At 47.7% G+C, this 12,754-nt stretch overlaps 1 protein-coding gene across 1 annotated transcript in view; it reads right to left on the reverse strand.

The window, feature by feature from the left end:
* The window catches only part of LOC142571698 (cell adhesion molecule 4-like), a 344,797-nt gene that overhangs the window by 24,646 nt on the left and 307,397 nt on the right, over window positions 1-12,754 (reverse strand). The gene's annotated exons all lie outside the window — the stretch shown is intronic.

Genomic DNA, 12,754 nt, shown 5'->3' on the forward strand with positions numbered 1-12,754 from the left:
CCTGCGCCCGGCTAACGCTAAGGGGAAGAAAGCAGACACACGAGGGAAATCAAGGCACATGGGTCCCTTCGGAGGCTAAAATTCATCGCTTTGGTAGAGAGCACGGTGATCCGACAGAATCGATAAAGGTGTCCTAGATGAGGCAGGTGATCGAGCCGGTTGGACTGCCATGCCGTTGAAGCAATTGCAACCATGTTCCTCTATCCACTGCGCCTGAATACTAACGTGCGAGGACTTGTGAAGTCCGCGGATCTCCTGAGAGATTTGTAGGGTTTTCTGCAGCAAGTGCTCAGCTCATGCTATTTCATAATCACCTCTCTCTCTCTCTCTCTCTCGTCTCTCCTCTTTCAACCTCGCTCGGGCCTCAAGTGGTATGTGAGAGGCAAGCTGCTTTTGCCGCCATTTATTTTCCCCCTTATTGCTAGCAAGAACGTTCCTTCTAAACCATCGAAAAGGAAATATCGCGTTATTCACTCTGTTTCGTACTACTTACGCATAGGTTATAATGTCTAAACACCACACTCATAGTTATAGCAGGAACTTGCCACCATTTCCGAACGTAAGCTAATTTGCAGCCGAACGCTTTTTCGTGTGCATGTCTGCATGCTTCCACACATGCACGCACACGCCTGTACACATGTAAACGTATTCGAATTAAACACCGGACCTTTTCCTTTGCCCATGTCTTCTCGTTCCACAACGCCGGTCGCCGGTCGCCTTCATTAAATAAAGGAGCTAAGAGTCCCTGTTTTGCACATTCTTCCTTCGCCAAACTTAATAATTGCTCTATTATCAAAGGCTTGCGTGCCCAGGCTTCTCTATTTAACGCTTATCTTAGCCACGAACCACAAGCTGGTAGAGCATTAGCTCTCAAAATTCTCTTTTCTTTTAAATTCTCCTTCCAGCGAACACTTAGGAGTGTTCACCCTGGCGCACTGTGGTGGTCATGCTCCCTCTGGTAATTTACTTACTTTAGAAAAAAGAAAGTAAAAGAAAACGCTACTGCTTTTTAATGTATACGCCCTAGTAACAGAATCAAGCTTGTTCAGCAAAAATCAACATGCCAAATAAGAAAAAGAGGGGAGAATAAGTAGCGCAGTTAATTGGTAAAAAAAAAAAAAAAACTAAGTCAGCACTCCATGATACTTCATCGTCTGCCAGCAAGAAGATGGGTCCAGCAGACGAAAACAAAAGCGCCGGCGAGAACCACCGAGCCACACCCGCCGTAGTGTTAACGGAGATTGAAATAAATAAATAAATAAACGCGACAAACAGGGTGGACCTCAGCCGAACCGACGGCTTCCATCACTTCAAGCGCCTTCGTTATTAAAAACTGGCTACTCCAAGAAAGAAAGAAAAAGGCAAAGGAAAACAATAAAGAAGGTGTGTACACACCCTATGGAATGGATACTGAGAGAAGGCTGAGAGAGAGAAAGCAGGGTGCGGGGTGGTTGAATCTTCTGCCAGTCAGAAACATCACTTCGGTGCGCCGATGAGACAAAGCGCAGACAGCACCGCCCGGCGTTCCTGGCTCAACGAAAAGCTGGTACATTTTTGCCTTCGCCCTTTTGTTTTTAATTTTCGCTGTCAATTCTCTTGCCCGGCAACGGCGCGCACCTACACATTGTTTCCGAAACTCTCGAGCCAAAATGCACGAAGAAAGCGCCACGGGAACTGCTTCTTTCTTCTTGTTTCGCACCGACCACGTGGTTTTCTTTCTTCTTTCTAATGAAGCTAGCTTTACTTTTCACCTTTTCGAGGTGCACGACTTCGAAGTTATTGCTTATTATATTAGGCTGCACAGTTCGTGCAAAGAACCAGTTTGTGTGGTTGCTGCTCGCCTTTCGTATTATTACTTATGGAACGAAAACGGGCTGTTCGTTACCGAGAAAGACTAAAAAATAAAGAATTACCTATCGGACAGAGCACAAAGAAAGTACACCAATGTGCAGGGACGAAAAATAGAAAAAGAAATGGAGGAGAAACAAACTGAGACAAAGCAAGTAAACGACCGATCTCGTCGCTTCTGACGTTAATTAACGAATTTTCTTCCTATCATAACATTAAGAAAACGTGGTCTCACGCTATCAAGAGTGCTGCGGAGGAAATGAAGGTACTTGGAGGCGAGTTTAGAAAACAGAGTTCAAGAAAAAAAATATGAAGCAAACTGGGGAATGAACGAATACAAAGACAGGGGTGTGAAGGAGAGCCTGCGGGATAATGGCGTTCTCGTTTAGAACGTCCGGTGTCTTGAATATTTCATTGTCTCAGGCTGGAAAGATGTGTTGTCTTCGCCCTTGGCAGGCCTTTGTCGTCAGCTGTTCCGTCTTGGTTCACAGACTGCCACGTGCAGAAATGGCTGTCGTCGAAAACTGCCACAAAGCGCTTTTGAGAACGTTCACGCGTAGAAATCTCACAAAGACCTCCTTCTAAATTTTACCTTTCAAAGATTAGATGAATCTGCTGCCAAACCAAACTAGCTCCATGACTTTTGAGGAGTCTTTCAAGCTGTGCTTTGTCGCAATAGGCGCGCTGTGACCGGTTGGCAAAAGGCAAGTATGTTGGTGCGCTGTTCTGTCATGTGTCGCCAGTTTCGGAGGAAGCGTGCAAGAACAAAATTTTTATCCCCAGATCCCGTATTGACGAACAGCACTGTGAATGATCGCTTCAGGCAATGTAACGACGCGAGGAACCTTTCTTAAAAGTGACAGCTTCGAAATAATCAAACGCTTGCGTTTTACATATTTTGTGATGATAATAGCTCAGTGCTGTCAGTGTCGCTTCTGTTGGCAATCAAGCCTGAGTTGGATTGAGAAAAACAATGTGGCGCAGTTTTTGTAGTTATCTGACAGGGCTATTTTCTGACTTTGTGAAAAGCAAGAAAATTTGCCCTTTTGAATTATAAAGCTAACGAGATTACATATCTTACGCAAGAGTGAGAAATAAAAAGCTTCAATTTCTTGTTTTTTACATTAAAAAACAAAAAAAGCAGTAGGGTATTATCGGAAGTTCTTTTTCACACCTAGCGCAGCCCATACGGACGTTTCTTTATATCTGTCTCTCTTTTAGGAAGTCGGGGAGGTGGAATAGGGTGGTTTACTGGATATCATTACGGTGCCTACGTCAGCGCCGCCTCCTGCACAGAGAAGCGAGGTATTGAGCCACCCTGTAGATACCATATCAACCAACACTACGTTAAGAATACCACGAGTATGCTGGCGCACAAGACGAGATGTTGCCGCCCTTTTTTCTCTGATGGCCGTTTCGACGTCCGAAATAGTTGCCGTACGTTGAGCAACACCTGACCGGCCGCTGTGGCTTCGCTTAGAGAGCGACCGCAAAACTTCAAAAGATTTCTGTGCGCCGCGCAGTCGGCGTCGTCGCACGACACACAGTTGAACGAAACCCTCAACCGTTCGTCATGACGGTACTTTCGCTATCTGAGTTTTACACGATATAGGCTGCGGGATTGAACAGCGCTGACTGCGTGACTTCTCAAGGGCCATTAAAATTCTCGCCTATCGAGCTACACGAAACAACGTATGCTATAACGGCGATCGGAGGGCCCTCTCTTTGCTCAGGTTAAGTATTCAACAGGTTACAGGAATGAAGCCCAATGGGCAGCGGAGTGTAACGGCCAGCCGTTGTTACGCTTCTGCACACGCTCCTCATTAGCTGCCGCTTCGTGGAGCTTCGTGAAAGCAGCGAGTAGAGCCCGTGAAGCAATTTTATGGGCTGCATTGGTGGTACACACGCACAGTGGCGTTCGAGAGGCGTTGAAGGGAACGTCGCTGGGAGGCATATGGGGTTAAGTGGTTAGGTTCTGCTCGATGGGCGTTGGAGGTAAGCGTCTGTTGTTTGTTTTTGTAGAATGTTCAGTCAAAGATAAAATACAGATTAATAAAAAAAAAGAAGGGATTGAAACGACATAAAGGTTCTATGACGGAAAAATATTCCAATCTGTTTTATTCCAATCTCCAGACGTCAAATTCACGTTTGCGCCAACGCAAGCAGCTGACGGTGACCTCCAAAGTTCTTTGAACAGCCCAATCAAACGCTCTACTCATATATAGGAGGTCACTTTTGCTTGCTTTCAAAGCGAATGGCATTGTCTACCTTGACGGCTTCTTCTTATATATTTGGCTGACAAGAGGCGAGGAATACGTAATAGAGGAAAGGGATTCCGTGGGGCCGAGCTAGCACAGCGAAAGTACACAACCGGGTGATGCCAGAGTCTGCGATTGGCCCGCTTCCATTCATTGCTTGGCTCGCGGTGGCTATAGCCGCGGGGGGGGGGGGGGTGCGTTCTTCTATTCGTGTTGGAATGGGGCAGCCCCCCTTTGGCTATTACAAAAAACTTCAGTTTTGTTCGGCACATTAATGCCTCTTTAATGCGTACACGCCACGTCGACGTGATGAGCTTTCGCGGTTTTGTGACATCGCATAACAGACAGGCGAAGTGGACTAAACGCGGAGGGCTAATAGCGAAAAAGGCGTAGAGTATGAAATATTTATATTTCTTTTGTTCGTTCTAATCGTGCATGATCACTCTGTACACGCCATAACAGATGGGGAGTTCTCGCGGCTTTTGTAACGTCGCGTGAAGGACAGGCCAAGGGGGGGTGGGGGGGGAGTTGCCCGAAAAATGTTTGGAATAGTTACATATTATAGCGCCCTAGTTATGTATTAAGGTTTCGCAGGTACCAACGGAATACAAGAAGCATTGTTTCTTAGTAGTGCTGTTATACAAACGTAAGAAAATTAATGTAGAGACATGTATAATGGTTCTATCAGACAGGGGAATGGCCCCGCTCTTTGGTTAGAAATGAGGTAGGTTTCACCGAAATAAATCTTGCGTTCTTCGCGATAAATTTTAGCAGGAGTTTGGAGGCCCCATCGTCGAGCGTTTTGTAAGATAACTGACGGGAATTCACTTTAAATCCGAGATCTAGGCGTCTACTTTCATACACGATCATTCGCTTCACCCGAGTGGTCACGCGTGAGGCCTCACCAGAAGCATAGACTAGCTTGCAACATATCTTGTGACTGAAACTGCAATCTCGCCGTCGCAGACGGCGGTGATATGCATGCTCGGCTCGCGGTTCCAGACACCGCACGTTGTTCTATTGACTAGGGACACGTACGGACCGTTCGGCGCGTCGGTTATACGTATACATACAGGGCGTCCCAGCTATCGTGCACCAAGATTTGAAGAAATGCAAATGCCACGTACCTGGACAGAATCAAAAGGTAATGTTGCCAGCCGTCGCTTGGAGATACTCATATCAATTTTTGCATTCCGCCTAATTGCATTAGTTTTAATTAATTATTAAATCAGCCTCTCAACCATTCTAATTAGATGAAAAGTGTCAATGAGAAAATTGTAGAGTAACATGAAAAACTCCCAATACAGTTTTCTATTGCTCGATACTTGCTACATAAAATTGTTTTAACGTGCTACATAAAAGTGCCTCGAGCGGCCAGTCGCGCGGCAATTTTGAGGGTATTCGCGGGCTTCTTTCACGCTCACAAGAACACTTTTATGTAGCACTTATTCAGCAACAGAAAGTGCTTTATCGGGAGTTTTTCACGTTGCTCTACAATTTTCTCATTGGCATACTTAATCTAACTATAATATTTGAAAAGTTGATTAAATAATTAAGACTGATTATGCACTTAGGCGCAATGCAAAAGTAATCTGAGTATCTCCAAGCGACGAGAAGCAACATTATCTTGGTTCTGTCCGGCTACGTTGAATTTGCATATTTTTAAATATTTGTACATGATAGTTGGGGCACCCTGTATATTACGAATGCTTGGTCTTGTTGGTGCATAGTTAATCTTGATGCAATAGCGCGAAAAAGAGGAGAACAGGAAGATACAGGAAATGCACACCACAAGCGACGACTTCTCACTAAGGCTATTCTGGAAAAGGAACACAGATCCACCAGTAGTACATGGTAGTTGCATATTTTTAAATCTTGGGGCATGATAGTTGGGACACCCTGTATAAGTACGTTGGACACCGCTCTTACGTAAATGGCTGGTATTAGTTCCATAAGTCGCTCCATTATTTTCTGGAATGGCCGAGTGCTCAAAGTTTCGCAGCGAAAGCATTGATTACATCGACGAAGATTTATCTCAGTGTAACTTAATGGTGGTGTGGCCGACACAACAGGTAACTAAACGTGCAGCACGAAATGTACTAAGGACAGATGGAACTACCATTTGGAGGGACCTTGTGACGCAGTGGACTTAGTTCGATTGGTGATAGCGTCACCAACTTCTGTTTGGCTTTGACAACTCGTTTCATTGAGGAGAGGCTCCCGTTAAGTTCAGTGATAAGTTCTGTGTTCTGCGCTATGTTTATTATGGAATCTTAAACGCAGGATTTTTATTAAAGCACCTTGACTGACCATTACCGTAACCTTTTTGCATTGTACTGTTTAGTACAGCGCTACCATACTAATTCAAGCGCTGTGAATGTCCTGCGTGTCGACTGACGCTGTTCACAAGCTATGGTGGAAAAGCTGTTCCCACGCAAAAAGAAAAAGGAGGGGGGGGGGAGGGTAACACGTGCAGACACACTGCAGGCACAAGAGAAGTGGACAACACGAACGATTCTCTTCTCAACACACGATCTCTTCTCTTGTGTCCGTGTCTGCACGCCTTACCCCTTTTTTGCATTATGGATCCTTAAAAACTAACTCAGCTTTCTGTTGTTCCGTTCCCACGCCTGCTCATGTTTCCGGCATCATACTCGTTAGCTGCTGTTGATATTTTTACGTAGGAAGACGCCGACGAAAAGCTATTTACAAGTATATTCACAAGGCAATACGCCGCAGTTGACCAAGAGGCAACAGCCCGCGCTAGCTTCCAATCATCGTCTTCGTCTTCTTCCTACTCGGCTCTTCGTCATTGGGAATACTACCCCGTAGCACTACCCCCGGCGGCAAAAGCGCCGTCCCGGAGCGACTAAAGGCCGGACTCTGAAGCAGTGTAGTAGCTCTTGAGCCTACTGACGTGCACGACATCACTAGACACCGGAGTAGATGACGAGGTTGAGCTCACAGGAGCAATTTCATAAGTCACAGGCGTCACCTGGCGCAGCACGCGGTAGGGCCCTGTGTATCGCGAAAGGAGCTTTTCGGAAAGTCCGACGTGACGACAGGGCGACCACAGGAGCACGAGTGCACCAGGCGAAAACTGTACGTCACGGTGGCGGGCGTTGTACGGACGCTGCTGCGTGGTTTGCGAGTCCGTCAGTCGAGCACGGGCAAGCTGGCGTGCATGATCGGCGAGGGCGATGGCGTCGCGCGCATACTCGGTTGTTGAGGTCGCAGCAGGAGGAAGTACCGTGTCAAGGGGCAAGGTCGGTTCGCGACCGTAGAGTAGATAAAATCGAGAATATCCGGCGGTGTCGTGCCGGGAAGAATTGTAAGCAAAGGTGACGTAAGGAAGGGCAACGTCCCAGTCGTGGTGGTCCTTCGAAACGTACTTGGACAGCATGGCGGTAAGAGTACGGTTTAACCGCTCTGTCAGGCCATTGGTTTGAGGATGGTATGAGGTAGTCAGCTTGTGCTGAATAGAGCAGGAACGCACAATGTCGGCGATAACTTTCGAGAGGAAGTTACGACCACGGTCAGTAAGCAGCTGTCGCGGGGCGCCATGCACTAAGATAATGTCACGCAAGAGAAAGTCCGCGACGTCAGTGGCGCAACTGGTAGGTAGAGCCCGCGTGATAGCGTATCGGGTGGCGTAATCAGTTGCGACGGCTACCCATTTGTTCCCAGAGGATGACGTGGGAAAGGGACCGAGGAGGTCTAATCCAACACGAAAAAACGGTTCCACACAGGGACGGTGATCGGCTGGAGATGACCGGAAGGTAGCACCTGAGGCGTTTTCCGACGCTGGCAGGGATCACAGGCAGCAACATAGCGTCGGACGGAGCGAGCGAGACCAGGCCAATAGAAGCGGCGGCGGACGCGGTCGTACGTGCGGGTTACTCCAAGATGTCCTGTGGTTTAATGTGCCATAGAAACACTCGGGGGTTTTAAGATAAGCTGTGTAGGGGGCAAGGTACCGGGCTGTTTTAGACCATGTGGTGTTCTTTAACTTTCACCCAAACCACGGTACACGAAGGATTTTACATTGTGTCATCATCGAAACATTATCGCTGTGATCGGTATAATGGCTTTTGCGACTTCTTGCACCATAACAGAAAGTTATTGCTGAGCCGCCGTGGCCGGTGGTTGCTGATTATGCTTGGGCAACTTGTTCTATCAAGGTACCACAACAAAGTATTTCACATTTTTAGAATACCGGGAACAAACCGAGCTCAGTAAATTTAGAAAAGAAGCATCCGGTAATGAAAGCACGCTATAAGCTGATTATATTCAGTCGGTTTTATATACCGCAACCGGGATGAGTTTTAGAACTTGCTTCGGCGGTTCCGGCTTAGCACTCGTTGCCTGTAGCACCACTGTGCGCGACTAAAGGGAAAACGTTTTAAAAAATTAATAGTACGATGGCGAGTTTTCTGCCTTGGGTCTTACAATAATATGTAAAACAAGGTTCTACGTAACGTAAAACAAACCCATATTTTACACAAAATCTGGCTTTTCGCTTTCCTGAGGCTCAAAGAAAAGTTGCACATTTGAGGGCCCAGCTGGTGGTGCATGTCAGGCTTCCACGACGGAGCTGTGACTATGTTAGTTTAGCGTATTAACGCGATAGCGTTAAGGAGATCGTGTCGCAGAAAAGCCGGTGTCGTCGGCGTCGGTGTCGGTGTCGGCGTCGGCGTCCGCGGCGTTGGCCGTGAGCGATAAATCACGGCAGGCACTTCATAAATAAAAAGCAACTTCCAAGATGGGCTGGGTGGGAATCGAACCAGGGTCTCCGGAGTGTGAGACGGAGATGTTACCACTGAGCCACGAGTTCGATGCTTCAAAGCGGTACAAAAGCGCCTCTAGTGAACGCGGTGTTGCCTTAGAAACGAGCTGTTTCTAAGGCTCAGGCGTGCGTCGCTTGCTCAGGCGCACATTTCGTTGTCGCGCCGAACGCTGCGTTTCTCGACGCTCACCGCGTCCGATGCGGGGCGCGTAGTCGCTGCGCCGTAGCCCATTGTCTTACACCCCTTGGCGGGTCGACGGGAACGCTGTCGCGTTCCACTCTTGAAGGCGAAGCTTAAGCGTCCTCCAATTTTTTTTTCATTTGTTGGCGTTGCACAAGGTTATACGATATAGAGTAGACTAACGACGCAGCTGCGGAGTGCAGCGGCGTTGGAGGAGACAGCTGAACTACACTAATGGCGGTAGTAAGGGAGCTGCGGATACCATCAACGAAATGCATTGTTCAGCCATTGCTTCCGGTGGGTAAACGTTGGCACACTCGACAATCCTTGTCCCATGACAGTGGACCCGATGAGTGATAGACGGGTCCGTCCTAATGCACTCATGACTATGAGCTTGTTCTCGCGTAAGGAAGCTTTTACCCGCATTTATCCCGCTCATAAGGTCAACAACCACGCGCCAACGGATAGGTAGATTGCGTCTTTATGCGTCTCTTACAATTCTGGCATTGAAGACACAAATGTTCACGGGCCGAATCCACAAAGCTTTCCATTTGTAAGAGCTGTTTGCTATCGGCTGACCGTCACCAATAATATTATGTTCAATATCATGATTAGCGGTGATGTATTAAGCTTTTCATTGAACATAGCAATTGAGAAATTAATATGAGCACCTGCTATTACGAAGAGTTCTGGCGTAAAAAAGAATTGTCAATATTGCCCAAGGTTCATAAGGGCACTTCCATATTCGTCTTGTAAACAAGGACAAAAAGTAAACAAGTAGAAATGGATAGACAGGGATACCCATAGGTGCGTGTCATTGTACTTGCATCTCCTTTAGTCGCTCGTCTTTCGTGCGCTAGATACCCGCCGTGGTTGCTCAGTGGCTATGGTGTTGGGCTGCTGAGCACGAGGTCGCGGGATCGAATCCCGGCCACGGCGGCCGCATTTCGATGGGGGCGAAATGCGAAAACACCCGTGTGCTTAGATTTAGGTGCACGTTAAAGAACCTCAGGTGGTCAAAATTTCCGGAGTCCTCCACTACGGCGTGCCTCATAATCAGGAAGTGGTTTTGGCACATAAAACCCCAAATATTATTATTAATTCGTGCGCTAGATCTACACTGAATCCTGCATTACGAACTTGCACGAACCGCGGTGCTTGTGATAATTAAGGCACGCGAAGGTACTTATCAATGTGCACATACACTCGTCGCTGGAAGCATGCGTATGAAACAACATGACACCGCGAAATCATCGAGCTTACATGGGGCGCGAGCATACTCGGACGAACACAATCGCGCCACTATATTTATTCGCGGCCATTTTTTAGATTACTTTTATTTTTATTGGCTATAGTTCAACGTGCGTATAGTGATAATGGTTTGGGGCTCTTTCATTAACGATGTATGTAATTCCACGTGACACGTCATGCTTGCGGTCACAATGTCAAAACAACGTTTCTACGGGGAACCCAGGATTTCAAGTGTCCAGCAACGTCCCGTTCCGCAAATCCCGCACAACGTTAATGACACCTTCGCTCCACTTTTGATAAAGTTAACGCCACTTCATAGTGAAATCTATTCTATTCTCATCAACTACGCCTGCAAGAGCAGCATATAGTACCTCCTATTCGCAAGAGGATGAGAGGATCAGCGTTAACCAATGTACTCTTACTGAGACTACAATTACGGATTGGAGTTGAGGTCACTTGATGAAAGATATTCACGTAATATTCTATTTAGCATTTGGACCTGCCTTCTTGTGCTACATTTCTTTCTTTAGTCCGTGTAGCTGCGCACAATCTGTCGAAGTTGGTAATTAACTGCTGATGTTATACGTGGTCAGTATCAGTTGTGTACGAAAGCGTCGACAACTGGCAGAACGAAGCGAGGTGCGAATAGTTGTCAGCTTCATCAGCAGTTTCCAACGAGCAAATGCGACAAATGCCATCCTTGTGTGTGCGTGGGAGTGGGGTGGGGGGGTAATAGGAAGCTTTCCCGTTGGCGGGAGTGCGGTGCGCGAGCTACACGCGTACCCCCAAGCAGCGGCCCTCACGTTCCCACCGCAGGCTGTGTATACTCTCCCCGAAGTGAGATGCGGCTCCCCGAGAGGACGCTGTGCAAACACGTTCCGCTGGTGGGTGCATCTCTCCGAGACCACGCAGCGGGGCGCGGTATACCTAGGATCGTGTTTCCAACGAGACACGTCATTCTCGCGGGTCCCAGCGATGTCTCGCACCATCAGCCCACGTAGGTGTAACAGGAGCAGGAACCACCATCGGCGCAGCGCCCAGGCGGGGCAGAGAACGTAATGGGATAACTGTCCAGGCGCGCGCGCGCGTGAGCGGCTTGCGTATTACTGAGCTGGTGTGATTAAGACGGGTACCCGGGGGGTGTAACCTTTTGGCCCATGACGACGAGTGCACGCGTGGGCGGTCCTGCTGGCAAAATTCACAAGATCCCCGTTCATACCAGATGATATCTTAATATAATCCAGACTAGAGCGCTCTAGCTCAGGTCGAACTCCTCTCTCTTTCCTCCCAGTAAACTCTCTCTCTCTCTCTCTGTAAATGTAATCCTGAACTGCATCGACCTCTTTTCGCGCGATCGCGAGTGCTGGCCGAAAAAGTCTAATGGTCGTGCAAGAAATTGCTGCGTAATAACTGAACGCGATAACCTGGAGCACAGAAAGATAAAATAAGTCAATAATGTAGCCGTTAATTATGGAACAGGGATTGAAGCTAGTGATATTTTAGCGGTGACACGAGGCCAATGTCTCGACCCTCAGGGTTTAAGGCGCGGAGAGACCAATTATTCTTGTGTCTGTATGTCGAGGTAAGAGGTCACGGGATCAAATCTAGGCCGTGGCTGCCGGATTCCGATGCGGGCGGAAGGCAAAAATAAACTTGTACCGTGCCTTGGGTGCAAGTTAGAAAAGAGAAAACCAAGTGGTCAAAATCTGGAGCCCCCCGACACAGCGCGCCTCATATAAGGTCGTGGATTTGGGACGTAAATGCCCAGAATTAAATTTTATTGGAGGCCTTTGATAGGCTGTATTCAAAGCTCAAATTAGTACGACACGCCGCTAGGCTGTTGCTTAGACAAATGCGATCAATTATATAAGCGTTATTCTTTGGTATAGTTGAAGTGGTCAGTGAAGTAGCTTCCATCGCAGGAGGAAGTAGCTGAATAGCCTTCAAAGTGGTCGTGCTTGTCTTTCCAGAACGGCGAACATCTTACACATCCTGATGGGCGGGTGCAATTTAGAGCTTGAGAACGTCCAGGCACCGCTGGGGGACTGCAGACCCTCACGCTGACATGGCAGATTGTGTAATGCGGAAAGGATAGCCTGGCTGACAGTGCATGGTAGGGCAGAGCTGGTGATATAATGTAGTCATTGCATGGGTGCAAGAGAATATGACAGTGATGCAGGCAATCTTTACTGTTTCGCGTATTTATACGCCGGACAAAGCATACCTGTAGACTTGGGCCCGAATAGGCGCGCAATCGGTCATCTACACTGACAATAATCATGTCGCCTTCGCATGTTGCTTCCGACGTGTGATAACCAACCGAAATCACATGCGCAATGCCCTCGAGTGTCTGTTGCTCTGCGCAGGCTGCTCTGGCAGTAAAATTCGGCGGCACAAACTGTGTTACCTTGTCGCAGAACTATTGTCTGG

Source organism: Dermacentor variabilis, chromosome 2, assembly GCF_050947875.1.
Source record: "Dermacentor variabilis isolate Ectoservices chromosome 2, ASM5094787v1, whole genome shotgun sequence".
NCBI lineage: Eukaryota > Metazoa > Arthropoda > Arachnida > Ixodida > Ixodidae > Dermacentor > Dermacentor variabilis.